General features: G+C 43.1%; 1 long non-coding RNA gene across 1 annotated transcript; it reads right to left on the minus strand.

Moving 5' to 3' along the window:
- Positions 1 to 1549: 1549 nt before the first annotated feature.
- Positions 1550 to 3894, minus strand: LOC141317095 (uncharacterized). Its single transcript, XR_012351726.1, has 2 exons — positions 3455 to 3894; positions 1550 to 1756 (listed from the first exon to the last, which is right to left on the minus strand). It is a non-coding gene; the product is annotated as an uncharacterized lncRNA (long non-coding RNA).
- Between the last annotated feature and the right edge of the window lie 9317 nt (positions 3895 to 13211).

The following is a 13211-nucleotide window of genomic DNA, read 5'->3' on the forward strand; positions in this document are numbered from 1 at the left end:
CAACACTGCGATCCACTGGGATGTCCCTCTCAATGGCTATATAGGCTATATAATATGATGAAATGTTAATAAATTACATCATGTAATTTACAAGCATCAGCAAATTCAGCAGATAACCATAACATCAAAATAGAAATTTCTTATAAAATATTTTACCTAGCTGACAAGGATCACTCGGTTGCTTTGTGTCAAACTAAATCACATTATGTCAACATCACACCGTGTGGTGAGGCATTATATGAACCTTTATAGACATAGGCCTACTATTGTTTATTTCATAAAGACAACGTTGCACTTATTCAAACAAGATATTTTACCGTTACAAGACAACGATGTTCATCTGCTTGCGCTCTATGACTCTGACTGATGCGCTGAAACGTAGGCTAAGTCGCCGCTGTTCTCCACCTGCACCTTTACATCGGACCATTTCTTTTTTAATTCGTTCACAGTGCGATGTTCAAACCCCACTGCGTTAACCGCGTCAGCTAAACTCTCCCATTTTTTTTTTTTTTTTTTTACAAACTTGCCAATAACAGTTTTTCTCCGGTCTACCGGTGAGGAGCACCTTCAAATCACATTTTGTTAAGTTTCTCTTGCTTGCTTTTTCGTTTGGTTTTGCCAAAGTGGAGTCATTACCATATTAATACGGGGGAGGAGGCAGGGAGGGGTTTGCGCTCGTGCATGTGCGCTCAATTTCACGTTAATTCAGATGTACAAAGAGATATGCGTGGAATTCCGCGTACGCAGTGTTTCATACATCTGATTTTTTTACTGCGTACGCACATTTACAGCTTTGTCCGTACGCAATGTTTTAGGATTAATTCAACGCAAGTCTTTGTACATGAGGCCCCTGGTGATTTCAGAAAAATCCAATAAACCTCATTTTCATCAAGATCACAGTTTATGCTCACATTTGATCCCAAATCAGTTCGTAGATCTGCCACTGCAGCTTCACAGCAGAGTAATACATCTATAAGATAAAATAAATAAATAACACTAACCATGTAACACCCCTGTTATGCAAAACATAAAACTTTATAATTTGAATAAGTTTACAAAGCATGTAAATATACCAATATCACGTTAAAAAAACACTCACAGAACTGAAGCTGAATGATCTTCATTTTGTTGTTGTGGATTAAGACACAATATAAAACCTGCTTCCCTCCAAACAACACTGAAGAAGAATCTACTGCAGCTCTAAAGCAAAGACAGGAAGACAAAAAAAAAGAAAAAAAGAAACTACCCTCGTCAAGCAGAGGAAGTCAAAGTCACATTTGCTTTGACCACAAAAACTAATTCCCCCTCACCATCATCACTTCATTAAGTTAAACATTTTTTATATTTGATCATGTTTTAAACACTTTAAAAATTACAAATTTTAAAAACTAGTTCAACATCCACATCATCTCAGGATGCTCATGTGGTGTGTTATGGGTTTGAAGCGTGATGTTCCTAACAGAAATGAAGATGCTGAAGCTCCAAATTTTGGATTGTCTTGTCTTTTACTGTGAGCACATATTTCTACCAGAGAGACTCTGAGGCGATAGAAATTTGAACATTTATTTGAATGAATGAATAAGACAGAAGGGTTAATGGTTTCTTTTGGCGTGGGCTCCATCCTTAATCCGTGACTGAGGTAGACTGCATTTCCTGCCTGAAGATGAAGGCAGGGGAGAGCCTTCCCCCACGTGGTATGGATGGTAGCCAACCTGGTGGTGGTGGGGAGGATGGAGGGGAACTTCGGGTACGACACCTAGGGGCAGCAGGATGGAAGAGTAAGTTTTGGTCTTTTATTCAAGGCGTCAAGCTGCTATTGGTTGTCGAGATAATCATGAATTAGAGTCATCCTGGTAGAACTTTACGATAAAGCTTTCATTTCTACCAGAGAGACTCTGAGGCGATAGAAATTTGAACATTTATTTGAATGAATGAATAAGACAGAAGGGTTAATGGTTTCTTTTGGCGTGGGCTCCATCCTTAATCCGTGACTGAGGTAGACTGCATTTCCTGCCTGAAGATGAAGGCAGGGGAGAGCCTTCCCCCAAAGAAAAAGAGCCCGAAGTACGAGTGATAATGGAAAGGTTAAGATTGCGTGAAAGGGGAAGCCTTGTAATTTAAATTAAGAAGCCACGGTTGGCTTCTAATAATAGCCACGATAGGCTATGCAGGGATGTCTTTAAGGGGAGGAAGGCAATCTGCGACGGGTTAAAAGCCACGATTGGCTTATTTTAAAGATCTGATTCATTAAACAATATTGATAATAATTAGTATTGATATAGTTCTTATTAGTAAAAGTAAAATGGGCACGATTGACTTTGCTAGCTGAAGCCACGATAGGCTCTCACGGTTAAGCCACGACTGGCCGTTCGAGCAAGTTCCGAACTTTTAAAGCCACGACTGGCCGTATAGCCTCGATTGGCTTGATGTGAGGGACCACGTTAGGTCTTGGGAAAATAAGCGAGCCACGATAGGCAATGAGTGTAAGCCGGGACGGGCGTCGAGCCTCGGTATTGAAGGTTTATCGTGGATAATAAAATAATCCAAAGGCATATTGTAGAGTGTGTTATTGATAATAAGAGCTAATAATTAAGACGATGGTAAAAGCCACGACTGACCTTCGGTTAATGCCACGACTGGCCGTTTAAGCCGCGCAGGCTTGAGTTAGGACCATGCTAGGTCGAATAAATTAGTAAAGATAAACATAAAGGAGCGGACGGCTTCGAGCCGTTATTGCCACTGGCGTTATATTGGAGGCATATCGTGCATAATATAATAATCCAATGACATATAGTAAGAGTGAGTATATAAGAGCTAATAATAAAAGCCACGACTGACTTTCGGTGAATAACGAAGCCACGACTGGCTTTCGGTGATTAGCGCCCAATATTGATGCCACGACTGGCCGTATAGCCTCGATTGGCTTGATGTGAGGGACCACGTTAGGTCTTGAGAAAATAAGCGAGCCACGATAGGCAATGAGTGTAAGTCGGGACGGGCGTCGAGCCTCGGTATTGAAGGTTTATCGTGCATAATATAATAATCCAATGACATATTGTAAGAGTGAGTTATTGATAATAAAGCTAATAATAATGAAGACGATGGTAAAAGCCACGACTGACTTTCGGTAAATGCCACGACTGCCGTTTAAGCCGCGCAGGCTTGAGGAAGGACCATGCTAGGTCGAATAAATTAGTAAAGATAAACATAAAGGAGCGAACGGCTTCGAGTCGTTATTGCCGCTGACGTTAGGTTGCTGATTATAGTGTAGGCTTAGTCTATGAGATTACGAACGTTAGTATGATAAAGAAAATGCAAAGACGTCATATTAGTTGTAGGCTATAAAGACGACGATAAGTAAAAGCATGATTGACTTTTGGTAACTTTAACCACCATAAGTAACATGAACAATTCGACGTAAAACCACCACCAGTAGCTAGCGAATTCAACGTACCTTGATGATGTGAGAGACTGCTGTGCATTCAGGACCTTATGAAATTCTGATCTGATATACGTTTCGTATGCCGAAGAAGACCATCTTCCGAGCTGTTTGATGGTAGACTCTGGAACCCCTCGTTCAGCTGTCGTAGTGGCAGCGCCGATGCGGAAAGGGTGGCTAGTATAAATATCGGGTGAAGGACCGGCGGCTGTCAAGGTGGTTGACGAATGAATTCTAAACCACCGTTTAGTAATAGGTAACCCACTTAAGAGAAAGAAAAGAGGTGACATACCAGAAGTGCGCAGCCGTATTTTGAGAAAGTTGAGCATAGAAGCGAAAGGGCATAGAGAGTAGCCAAATTTATTTTGAAATTGAAATTGTGACACCAGACCCGGGGAATCTGATTTTGAGAGTTTAATCAACAGTGAAAAGTTATTAGGTGAAAAGTGTAAGTCTTGAAATAAATATTTTGTTGGATCGAAACGATTACTATCGGAAGTAAACTCACCAATGCGCGAGAAACCAAAGAATGCAGTTTAAAACGTAGCTTCGAGCAGAGCGTTGGAATAGTTGTCAAGTAAGCCGTTACAAAGTTTTGAGACTAAGGTCTGAAGTATGCGGAGCGTGATAGGCTGACGTTTAGCTTTGAACACGGATTTTGACATACCCTGGAGAAGTAATCGAATGAAAGGGGACAAAAATAAGCTGGGGCAATTAGGGATATTATACCTTGCGTGGAATAGAACACCAGCCGGAATTTTACATATAGTTGAAATATTAAGTTGGCATGATTAAAAACAGTACGTGAGGAAAGCACACACGGTCGAAATTAAAATGGGAAGTAACGGAATTTGATAGGTGAAGCAAAACATGATTAACCGGGACCAAGCCGAGTTGTATGCTTTGAGAGTTGACAGTGCTACGCCTTTGCGATGTACGATTTGGCAGAAAAAGGTTGTTAAAATCCAAAGGCCTGTTTAATTCAAGAGAATTTGTTGCAGCGTGGGCACGGCGTCGGATCCTTGTTGGCCGCTGGGTAAAGTCGTCGGAATACCTGCAAACGAGAGCGAGAGAGAGCGTCAGCTTAGACATTAAAACGACCTGGAATGTGTTCGGCTTTGATGATAAAATTGTGCGTCATGGATTGCCAAGTTAGACGTCTTAAAATAGACATGATAGCCGGGCAAAGCTAACGACCTTTGTTAATGATGTGGACAGTGGCTTCGTTGTCGCAAAACAAGGTAGTACGTTTCCGTAACCGGGCTGAGCCCCAGAGAACGCTAGCAACCGCGAAAGGGTAGATTTCATAGAGAGCGGACGAGGTGGATTTTGAATGAAATAGACAAATCGTGACGCCACTTTTCTGCGAACCACTGCCCTTGGAAGAATCCCCAAAAATCAATAGAAGTGGTTGCTTCGGTATATAGTTCGGAGCGTTGGATGATTCAGAAACGTCGTTATAGAAGGAAATGCCATTCCAGTTGTTTAGAAGAGACCAAAACCTAAGGTCTGAAAAACAACCGTCATCTAGGAGAAGCGAGTCGCTTAAATTTGCACCTGAATGAGCCAAATGCAGCATGCGAGATATGAAAGAACGACCTTGTTGAATGATTCGCATTGCGAGTTGAGACTGCCGAGAAGAGAAAGCAAGTCACGTTTGGAAGTTAAGCGAGACATGAGGAACGATTCCATAACAGACCTGATTCAGACAAATTTTTTGGTGTGGAAGAGAAGCTTGCATCTTAATAGTATCCAGAATTATGCGAGAAATTCGAGACGTATGACGGGACCGATTGTTTTTTCTTCTGACGAAGGAACACCTAAGTCGCAAAATACTTGTTTAGAGTATCGAGCACGAAGCTTCAGAAGGAGGAAGGTCGATTAGCAGAAAATCATCGAGCAAATGTAACGCGAAAGGCAGCTTGCAAATATTTAAAATAAGAACAAACAGATTCATTAAAGTTATTGCACAGAGGTATACCATTGAATTCATAATTGGACGGCCTTATATGGCGAGCGCGGGGTTTGCGGGATCAGCACCATGGAGAGCGCCCGGAGCACGGCAAGCGTGAACTTTTTAGGGCAGAGAGAGAAGCGGAGTGGCCGTGGGAGCTACAGCTCGAGTCAGAGTTTTTTTTTTTTGGCCTCCGAAAAGGCGAATAAGCAGGTCAGAGTCAACCAACGAAGGCAACAGGAGAAGCAGCTTTTGCTGAAAAAGACTTGTGAGACTCGTAAAATAAGGTCCCGCCATATCTTAGATTAAAGTCCCCGCCATATCTTAGATTAAAGTCTGCCATCATGGCTAGATAAAGTTCTAATTCCTCTCTGCGATTGGGGAAAACTAAAAGCAATGACGAATTCGGTAAAAGGCAGGTTTCGTTGTAGCCTGGGATCTGAAGTTAAGTAGGACTGCAATGTCGCCACAGTCAATCGTCTGCCTGTCAATCACGGGTAGTGGTAACAGCAGTGCGGCAGGTTAATGTCTTTACCTGAGATGATGTCATATCTTATTTTGGGAGACACTGAAGCAGCAGCGGGTGGAACGAATGGTCTACCGAAAACCTGGGCCTTCAGAGCCGTTGAGAGATTGAACGCTGCAGGAGGAAATGACGTAGCGGCGTTTTGTAGCGGAGTCTGAACTGGAGATGTTGCGAAAGTCGACGTGGCAGGAAAAGTGGAGAGTGCAGCAGAGGAAATTGAATCGATGACTGAAGGGGAGACTGAGACGGAGGCGGAAGACGTCGCGGAAATATATGGTTCGGGTGCGCGCGAAGCGAAGGCTGACTGGAAGAAGCCCAGACTAGTTTCGAAACATTTCACGGTTTCGGTGAGCTGGAGAAAAGCGGATGATGAAGCCGGAAGGCTACCCAGCGTGTAGGAAGCAAGGAGGATGAGGTCATCGTGGGTCAAGTCGTTGCTGACGAGGATGCCGGAATCCAGTAAGGTGGCCGCGATATTCTCGGGAGGCCACTGAACCCAGGGAGATTCCTTAGAATGCGCATACTCCGGTGCAGGGAGGCGGGCGAAAGAGGAACGGAGTCTTCGTCAGAGATTGCAAGATCAACGAGCGGTTTTTGAAACATCTTGAGCTGCTAGAGGAATCGACCAGACGGAACTTCTGGTACGACACCTAGGGGCAGCAGGATGGAAGAGTAAGTTTTGGTCTTTTATTCAAGGCGTCAAGCTGCTATTGGTTGTCGAGATAATCATGAATTAGAGTCATCCTGGTAGAACTTTACGCTAAAGCTTTCATTTCTGACACTCCTGCTCCCCTACTGGGTTTGGACAGGGGTTATTATGGGCATTTCGACTGCTTTGCAACTGTATTGTGTGTTCTAACACTTTTTATGTCGGTCAGCATTAGGTTTTTCAGCAGTTTGGGATCAGACCAGACTGCACCAGATGGGCTAGATGGGTTTTAACTTAATAGCCAAGACTTGCCGTTTTGGAAATATTCTGACCTCTTTGTCTTGCCAATTTAGCTCTTGTCAAAATAACTCAAATGCCCATTTTTCCTACCCTGGAAATCCAGAGGTCTGGCGAGAGCACAATTTGAATTGTCTCTGCAAGACACTCTGGCATCGAGCAATGATGCAGGTTACTGCAATAAGTAAGCAATAGTGGGAACCAATCAAATTGGTGTATCTGATGTAGGCGGGCCAGAGGCGAGCTAAGCTGATGATTACAGCACTGCGACGTCCGAATCATATAGTAAACTTTGAAAGATCGCTGTCGCTACAGATGAACAACAAGTTGTTTGAAACGGCTTTGGCCGCTACAATGAACGAGTTAGACTTGGCTTTCCATATAAAAGAGGAACAGAAAACCGAAAACTCGAATCGTTCCTCTGCAAGAAGGACGTTTTTGTTGTTTTGCCGACTGGATACGGCAAGAGTTTAATCTATCAGTTCACGAGTTCATGCTTACATATAATCAGCCGGAGAATAGTAGTGCATGTTTGGCGTGCTGTCCGGTGAAGGGCTCCGAGCTCGGGAGTGGCACGAACCCAGAGTAAGTTACCCCCCAAAAGGAGTAACGAGAACTCGGAGTGATGAGATGGGGTGGTGGAGGTTTACTGATAAACCATCGAGTGAATTGAGGTGAGTCAGCTGTATTTAAACCTATGGCGCTGATTGACTTGTGATGTTTACGCTAAGCATCTGACGCGATGTTAATGAAACATCATTTAGCTCTGCTGGTAGCTAAGCGTATATTGTTGTGATTGGTTGAGGCGTTATCCAATTGCGCGCAGTTAGAATTTCAAATGCATGCTCGGTGCCGCCTCTCGAGTTAGGCAGTTTTCATTGCTCGATCCCAGACCCATAATCTTAATAGATTAGGGTCTGGATTTTTCCAGGCTACATTTTTCCTGTTTCCAATACATGAAATTTAAGAAATCTGTCACTTCACTGAAGCTAAGCAGGGCTGAGCCTGGTCAGTACCTGGATAGGAGACCTCCTGGGAAAACTAGGTTGCTGTTGGAAGAGGTGTTAGTGAGGCCAGCAGGGGGTGCTCACCTTGTGGTCTATGTGGGTCCTAATGCTCCAGTATAGGGACACTATAATGTAAAAAGCACCATCTTTCGGATTAGACGTTAAACCGAGGTCCTGACTCTCTTATGGCTAAATGGTTGCCTGATTGAATTGTGTTTTTTATACTTCAGTTAATTTTTAGTTGTTTTATTTCTTTTTTTTTTCTTTTGCCTGTCTGATACCACAGAAATTTATATTAGTTCAATTACCTACTGTTCTGCAGGTTTTTCCTTTGATAATATAAAAGTGATTAAGAATAAAAGTTTATCATTGACTCAAAGTATGCAGAGGTCTTTGTGGTGGGAGCTGTTTCCATGGTGAATCATAATTTTAGAGCTCCATTGATCAGGGCTTTTCATAGTTGTGGTCCACGTGCTAAACTCAGAGTCGACCTTCTCAGAGTGGACCGAACTATCTCAGTTCAGCTGTTCTGAAACCAAAAACTCAGGGTATCTCAACTCACAGTTCAAGTTTAAACTCAGAGTTGGTTGAACCCACTTATTGAAACGGGCCCCTGATCAGCTCCGACTAGTCTAAGAAACACCAGCATACATTTCAAGGTAAGGGTCCACTCTTCAAAATGCATCCCAGTTTTTAACCCAAAATAACGAAAAATGGGGTAAAAACCGAAAGATACTCCTTTGTTTACATGAGCGATTCCAGTTGTACTTATCGATAACGTCCATTTTCAAAGAAATATCGATTCTAATTCGTATTCCAGCGTTAAAATGCCATACATTTCCCATAGAATAGAATAGTCCCATAGAATAGTCTCGAATAAAATGAGCCCTCCCCCGTCTCTCTCAGTCAATCAGAGCCCAGGCTATGATGCAGAGTCTCCGGGGAGTTGCTGACTGGCTCAATGAGGTGCTAGTCTTACGACCATAATGTTTGGTCGAAAGTTTTGATGGAAGGAAGTCTTAGCCAACCACAAGGACGTTTACAGCAAGTGAAAGTTTGCGTAAGCATGTTTCAGGAATACCCTTGCTCAAGGTTAGGTTGTATTCGTGCGGTCTTGCCTTTACGTACGCTGCGAACACAGACGACGTCTCTACGCTACATGTAGTGTTTATCAGCGAACAGATTTTCTCCAAAGCTTACACCTGTGTCTAACATCATAGAACGTCGACTGCAATAGGGGTTATGCGCAACAGGCTTCCGTTTTCTGCTAAACAGGTCTCGTTGCTTCCGGTTCACGCGTTTTGCATATGCCTCTTTAAATATGAACATGATTTACTCAAGATTCCTTCAAAGTAGACACTAAAAATGATCATAACCAATGTCCATCACATATGTGGATTGATATATAAAAGTTTTTAATTTTTATTCTTTTCACTAACATTTATATATAAATATCGAATGAAACGTCCACAATAAACAGCTGGCTTGTTTAACTGATTACCTTAAAAGTCCGTCGATATCGCCATTATTTATTACGGCTATTAACACGTAAATAAAAAGTAACACTTAAATGTTGTTCTGAAATAGTTTTTTTATTTTTTTATTTTTTATTACATAATACTAATTATTTTAGGAAAAGTTCAGGCATCCTTTCAAAAAATACAATTTGGAGACCTGGGGCCTCATGTATCAACGCTGCGTACGCACAAAAACTTTGCGTACGCCAGATTTCACGCTCACGTTTGGATTTACTAACGATGAAATTAACGTGAGAATGTGCGTTGATCCACGCCAACTCCATGTCCGGCGTACGTGTATTTTTTGTGCGTGTGTTTGTTTTATTTCCCTTGGCGACTCCTAGAGGCAATTATTTTAAATTGCACACTACAAAGTATCGCACCAACACATGTGGAAAACATTGCTATTAATTTATAATTGATAAAATGGGTTAATTGAGACAATATTTTTCTACCAATTATGTGATTTAGAACATATAAAAGCATTTGCAAATGTATTGTTTAAATGTATTGTAAGTGTTGGCCTTATTGGAGGACATTGTCAATGGCCAAATCCGAAGGGAACGCGTTTTTAGGGATCACAGTGATTTTCTGGCCCACGATGATGACTGGCTTATAAGCTGTTTCAGATTTCCAAGAGCTATCCTCTTGGAGGTCTTTGCTGAGTTGGGTCCAAATTTGGAGACAGCGTGGAGCCACGCATTACCCGTTCCCTTACAGGTGCTGATAACGCTTGGTTTCCTGGCAAATTGTTCTTTCCAAAGGGAACTGGCAGATCGCTCGGGGTTAAGCCAGTCGTCTTTGAGCCGTGCAATGCCAGCTGTATGGGACGGGATCATCCGCATGTCTAGCAGGTATATAAGATTTCCATACCATGCAGTTGACCAGCCAAACAAAGCGCAATTTGCAGCGATCACCGGTTATCCTAATGTAAGCGCAAGCGATCGACTGCACGGACATTGCTATAAAGGCGCCATCTGAAGAACAATTTGGATACGTGAATCGGAAACAGCTAAGTTGTACTTTATTTTATTTTATTGAGCGTAATTATTTAACTGCATATCAGGAGACCGCGGTTATCCATTAAAGACGTGGCTGTTAATCCCCCTCAACAACCCACAAACTGACCAAGAGCGCAGATACAATGATGCCCATTCTCGCACTTGTAGAGCGGGCGATTGGGCAGCTGAAATGCCGGTGGCACCAGAGCCGTGCACAGACCTTTTGAGGGGCATGTGCTAAAACTGAAAAAAGCCCCCCCCCTCTTATATATATATCTTATGTAAACTAATTCAAACAACACTGCGATCCACTGGGATGTCCCTCTCAATGGCTATATAGGCTATAATGATGAAATGTTAATAAATTTCATCATGTAATTTACAAGCATCAGCAAATTCAGCAGATAACCATAAAATCAAAATAGAAACTTCTTATAAAATATTTTACCTAGCTGACAAGGATCACTCGGTTGCTTTGTGTCAAACTAAATCACATTATGTCAACATCACACCGTGTGGTGAGGCATTATATGAACCTTTATAGACATAGGCCTACTATTGTTTATTTCATAAAGACAACGTTGCACTTATTCAAACAAGATATTTTACCGTTACAAGACAACGATGTTCATCTGCTTGCGCTCTATGACTCTGACTGATGCGCTGAAACGTAGGCTAAGTCGCCGCTGTTCCCTTTTGAAAGCTACAGTCGATGCTGCGCTGCTAAGCGCATTGGGAACGTCTTTAGAAGTGATCAGCTGTGAATATTGTATGTAAAACGTCAATAAAATTGACTAAACGACAGTATAGCCTCGGATGGTGACGTCACCGGAGCGCACGCGCACGAGGCTATAAATAGATGAGCCACAGGTGCATCGTCAGGTCTTTTGTCTTCAGAGATCACTCTGTGTGTTGTGTGCGTCGGAAAACTCTCTCTCTTACTCATCCTTGATTTTGTTAGGAGTTAGTTTGACTAAGCAGAACGCAGAAACTTCACTCTTTTTCTGACTTTTCTCTCTTATTTTAAGAGTTTAAAAAGAAGAAAAAGAGCATCATGAGTCAACAAGCAGGTAAGCGTTGTGTTCCTCCATGCTCGCGTCCCATGACCGAGATGGATACACACGATTATTGCTTTGTTTGTTTGGGGGAACAGCACGCGGTCATGGCGATAGAGAAGGGCGGGTGTGAGCATTGCGACCTGTTAACTGTCAAGATGCTTCGCACTCGTCTTAATTATTTCCAGTCCGACCTGCATTGCATCGTGGGGCTCTCGCATGGATTTGCTTGATGAGCAAGAGACGGGTTCGTCCCTTTCGCTTGCTGCGTCACCAAATCCTGACATTCCTTCTCGTGATCTCGAAGCGCGCTTCGGTGCTTCTTCGGTTCACGGAGGGGATGACATATCTCTTGGTTCATCAGATCGCGAGCCGCCAGCCTCTGAGCGTTCTTCTCGCGAAAGTAAATCTGTTGAGGAATTGCTAGAGGTGGTCACTCGCGCTGTGGACAGGTTGCAGCTTGACTGGCCAGATGAACAAGAGACCCCCAAATACAGTAAATTTGTTGAATTTACATCGTCTATAAAGAAACTTACCCTGCCCACTAAACCATGTAGCACAACATCAGCTTAGTGGGTAAAGTTTATCAAGCTGCAGGTCAGGCTGGTGCTGCGTTGCACACTATGGCAGTGTTACAGGCGTACCAGGCTGATTTATTGAAGGATTTGAGTGTGTCTCTCCGTGCAACCAAGCAAACGGCTCGCGCCAGCGGCCGTTCTTTGAGTGCTTTGATCAGCGCGGAGAGGCTGCTGTGGCTGAATCTGACAGGAATTAAAGAAAGAAAACTGTTTTTTCCTGTTAGATTCCCCCGTTTCTCCCTCCGGTTTATTTGAAAACCTGGTTAATACCATTGTTGACATATATAAGGAGGTAAAGAAACAAGATGAAGTATTTGTGCAATTCTTCCTCGCCGCACTCAAGGGGAGGGGCCGTCTAACACAGTCCCGCCCCGGTCCTTCAACATCTAGGGAGGTTAAAAAGCAGAGCGTGGCTTAACGTGCTCCCCCTCGTAGAGACTGGGAACAGGCTCGCTGCGCTCAGCAACCTCCCAAGCAAGACCTCAGGACTATTATTAACAAAAATAGAAAGTCCTGATGGTCTGGTATCTACGGTGAGGGTAGTTCCCCGCGGGATGTGGCGTGTTCAACATCTTCGCCACTTCCCGATACCCTCATAAAACCTCTCCATCCCCGCCACTTTTCGTGCCTCGGGGGGCAGCGGTTTCCAGCGAAATGTTAGATGTTCTGTCGTTTCCAGCTGTCATTTTGGACGTTGAACATCTAACATGCCCTCAAAAGGAAGTATTAAAATTAAAACTAAATTAATACCACTCTCAGAGTCTGGCAGCGTGTAAAGCTTCTGCCAGGCATCTCTTTGTGGGGTTTAAGCACAGTACAGATAGGATATAAAATCCAATTTATCAGTCATCTTCTGCGTTTCAACGGCGTGGTTTAGACTTCCGTGAAACCGGAACTGATGCACGTACTGTCACAACAGCTACAAAATCTTCTGAGCAAAGAGGCCATAGAGCATGTTCCTCTTTCAGTAAGAGAGTAGGGCTATTAAAGCAGATACTTCCTGGTTCCCAAAAAGAATGGGTGGCTGCGTCCAATCTTAGATCTTCGAGGCTTAAACCATTCAGTTAAAGCGCTCAAGTTCAAGATGTAAACTGTCAAGACGGTCGTGACGCAGATTCAACATCGATCGGTTCGTCACGATCGATCTGAAGGACGCATATTTTCGCATAGAAATATTGCCACAATAAA

This window comes from Garra rufa, unplaced genomic scaffold (assembly GCF_049309525.1).
Source record: "Garra rufa unplaced genomic scaffold, GarRuf1.0 hap1_unplaced_308, whole genome shotgun sequence".
In the NCBI taxonomy this organism is placed as follows: Eukaryota; Metazoa; Chordata; class Actinopteri; order Cypriniformes; family Cyprinidae; genus Garra; species Garra rufa.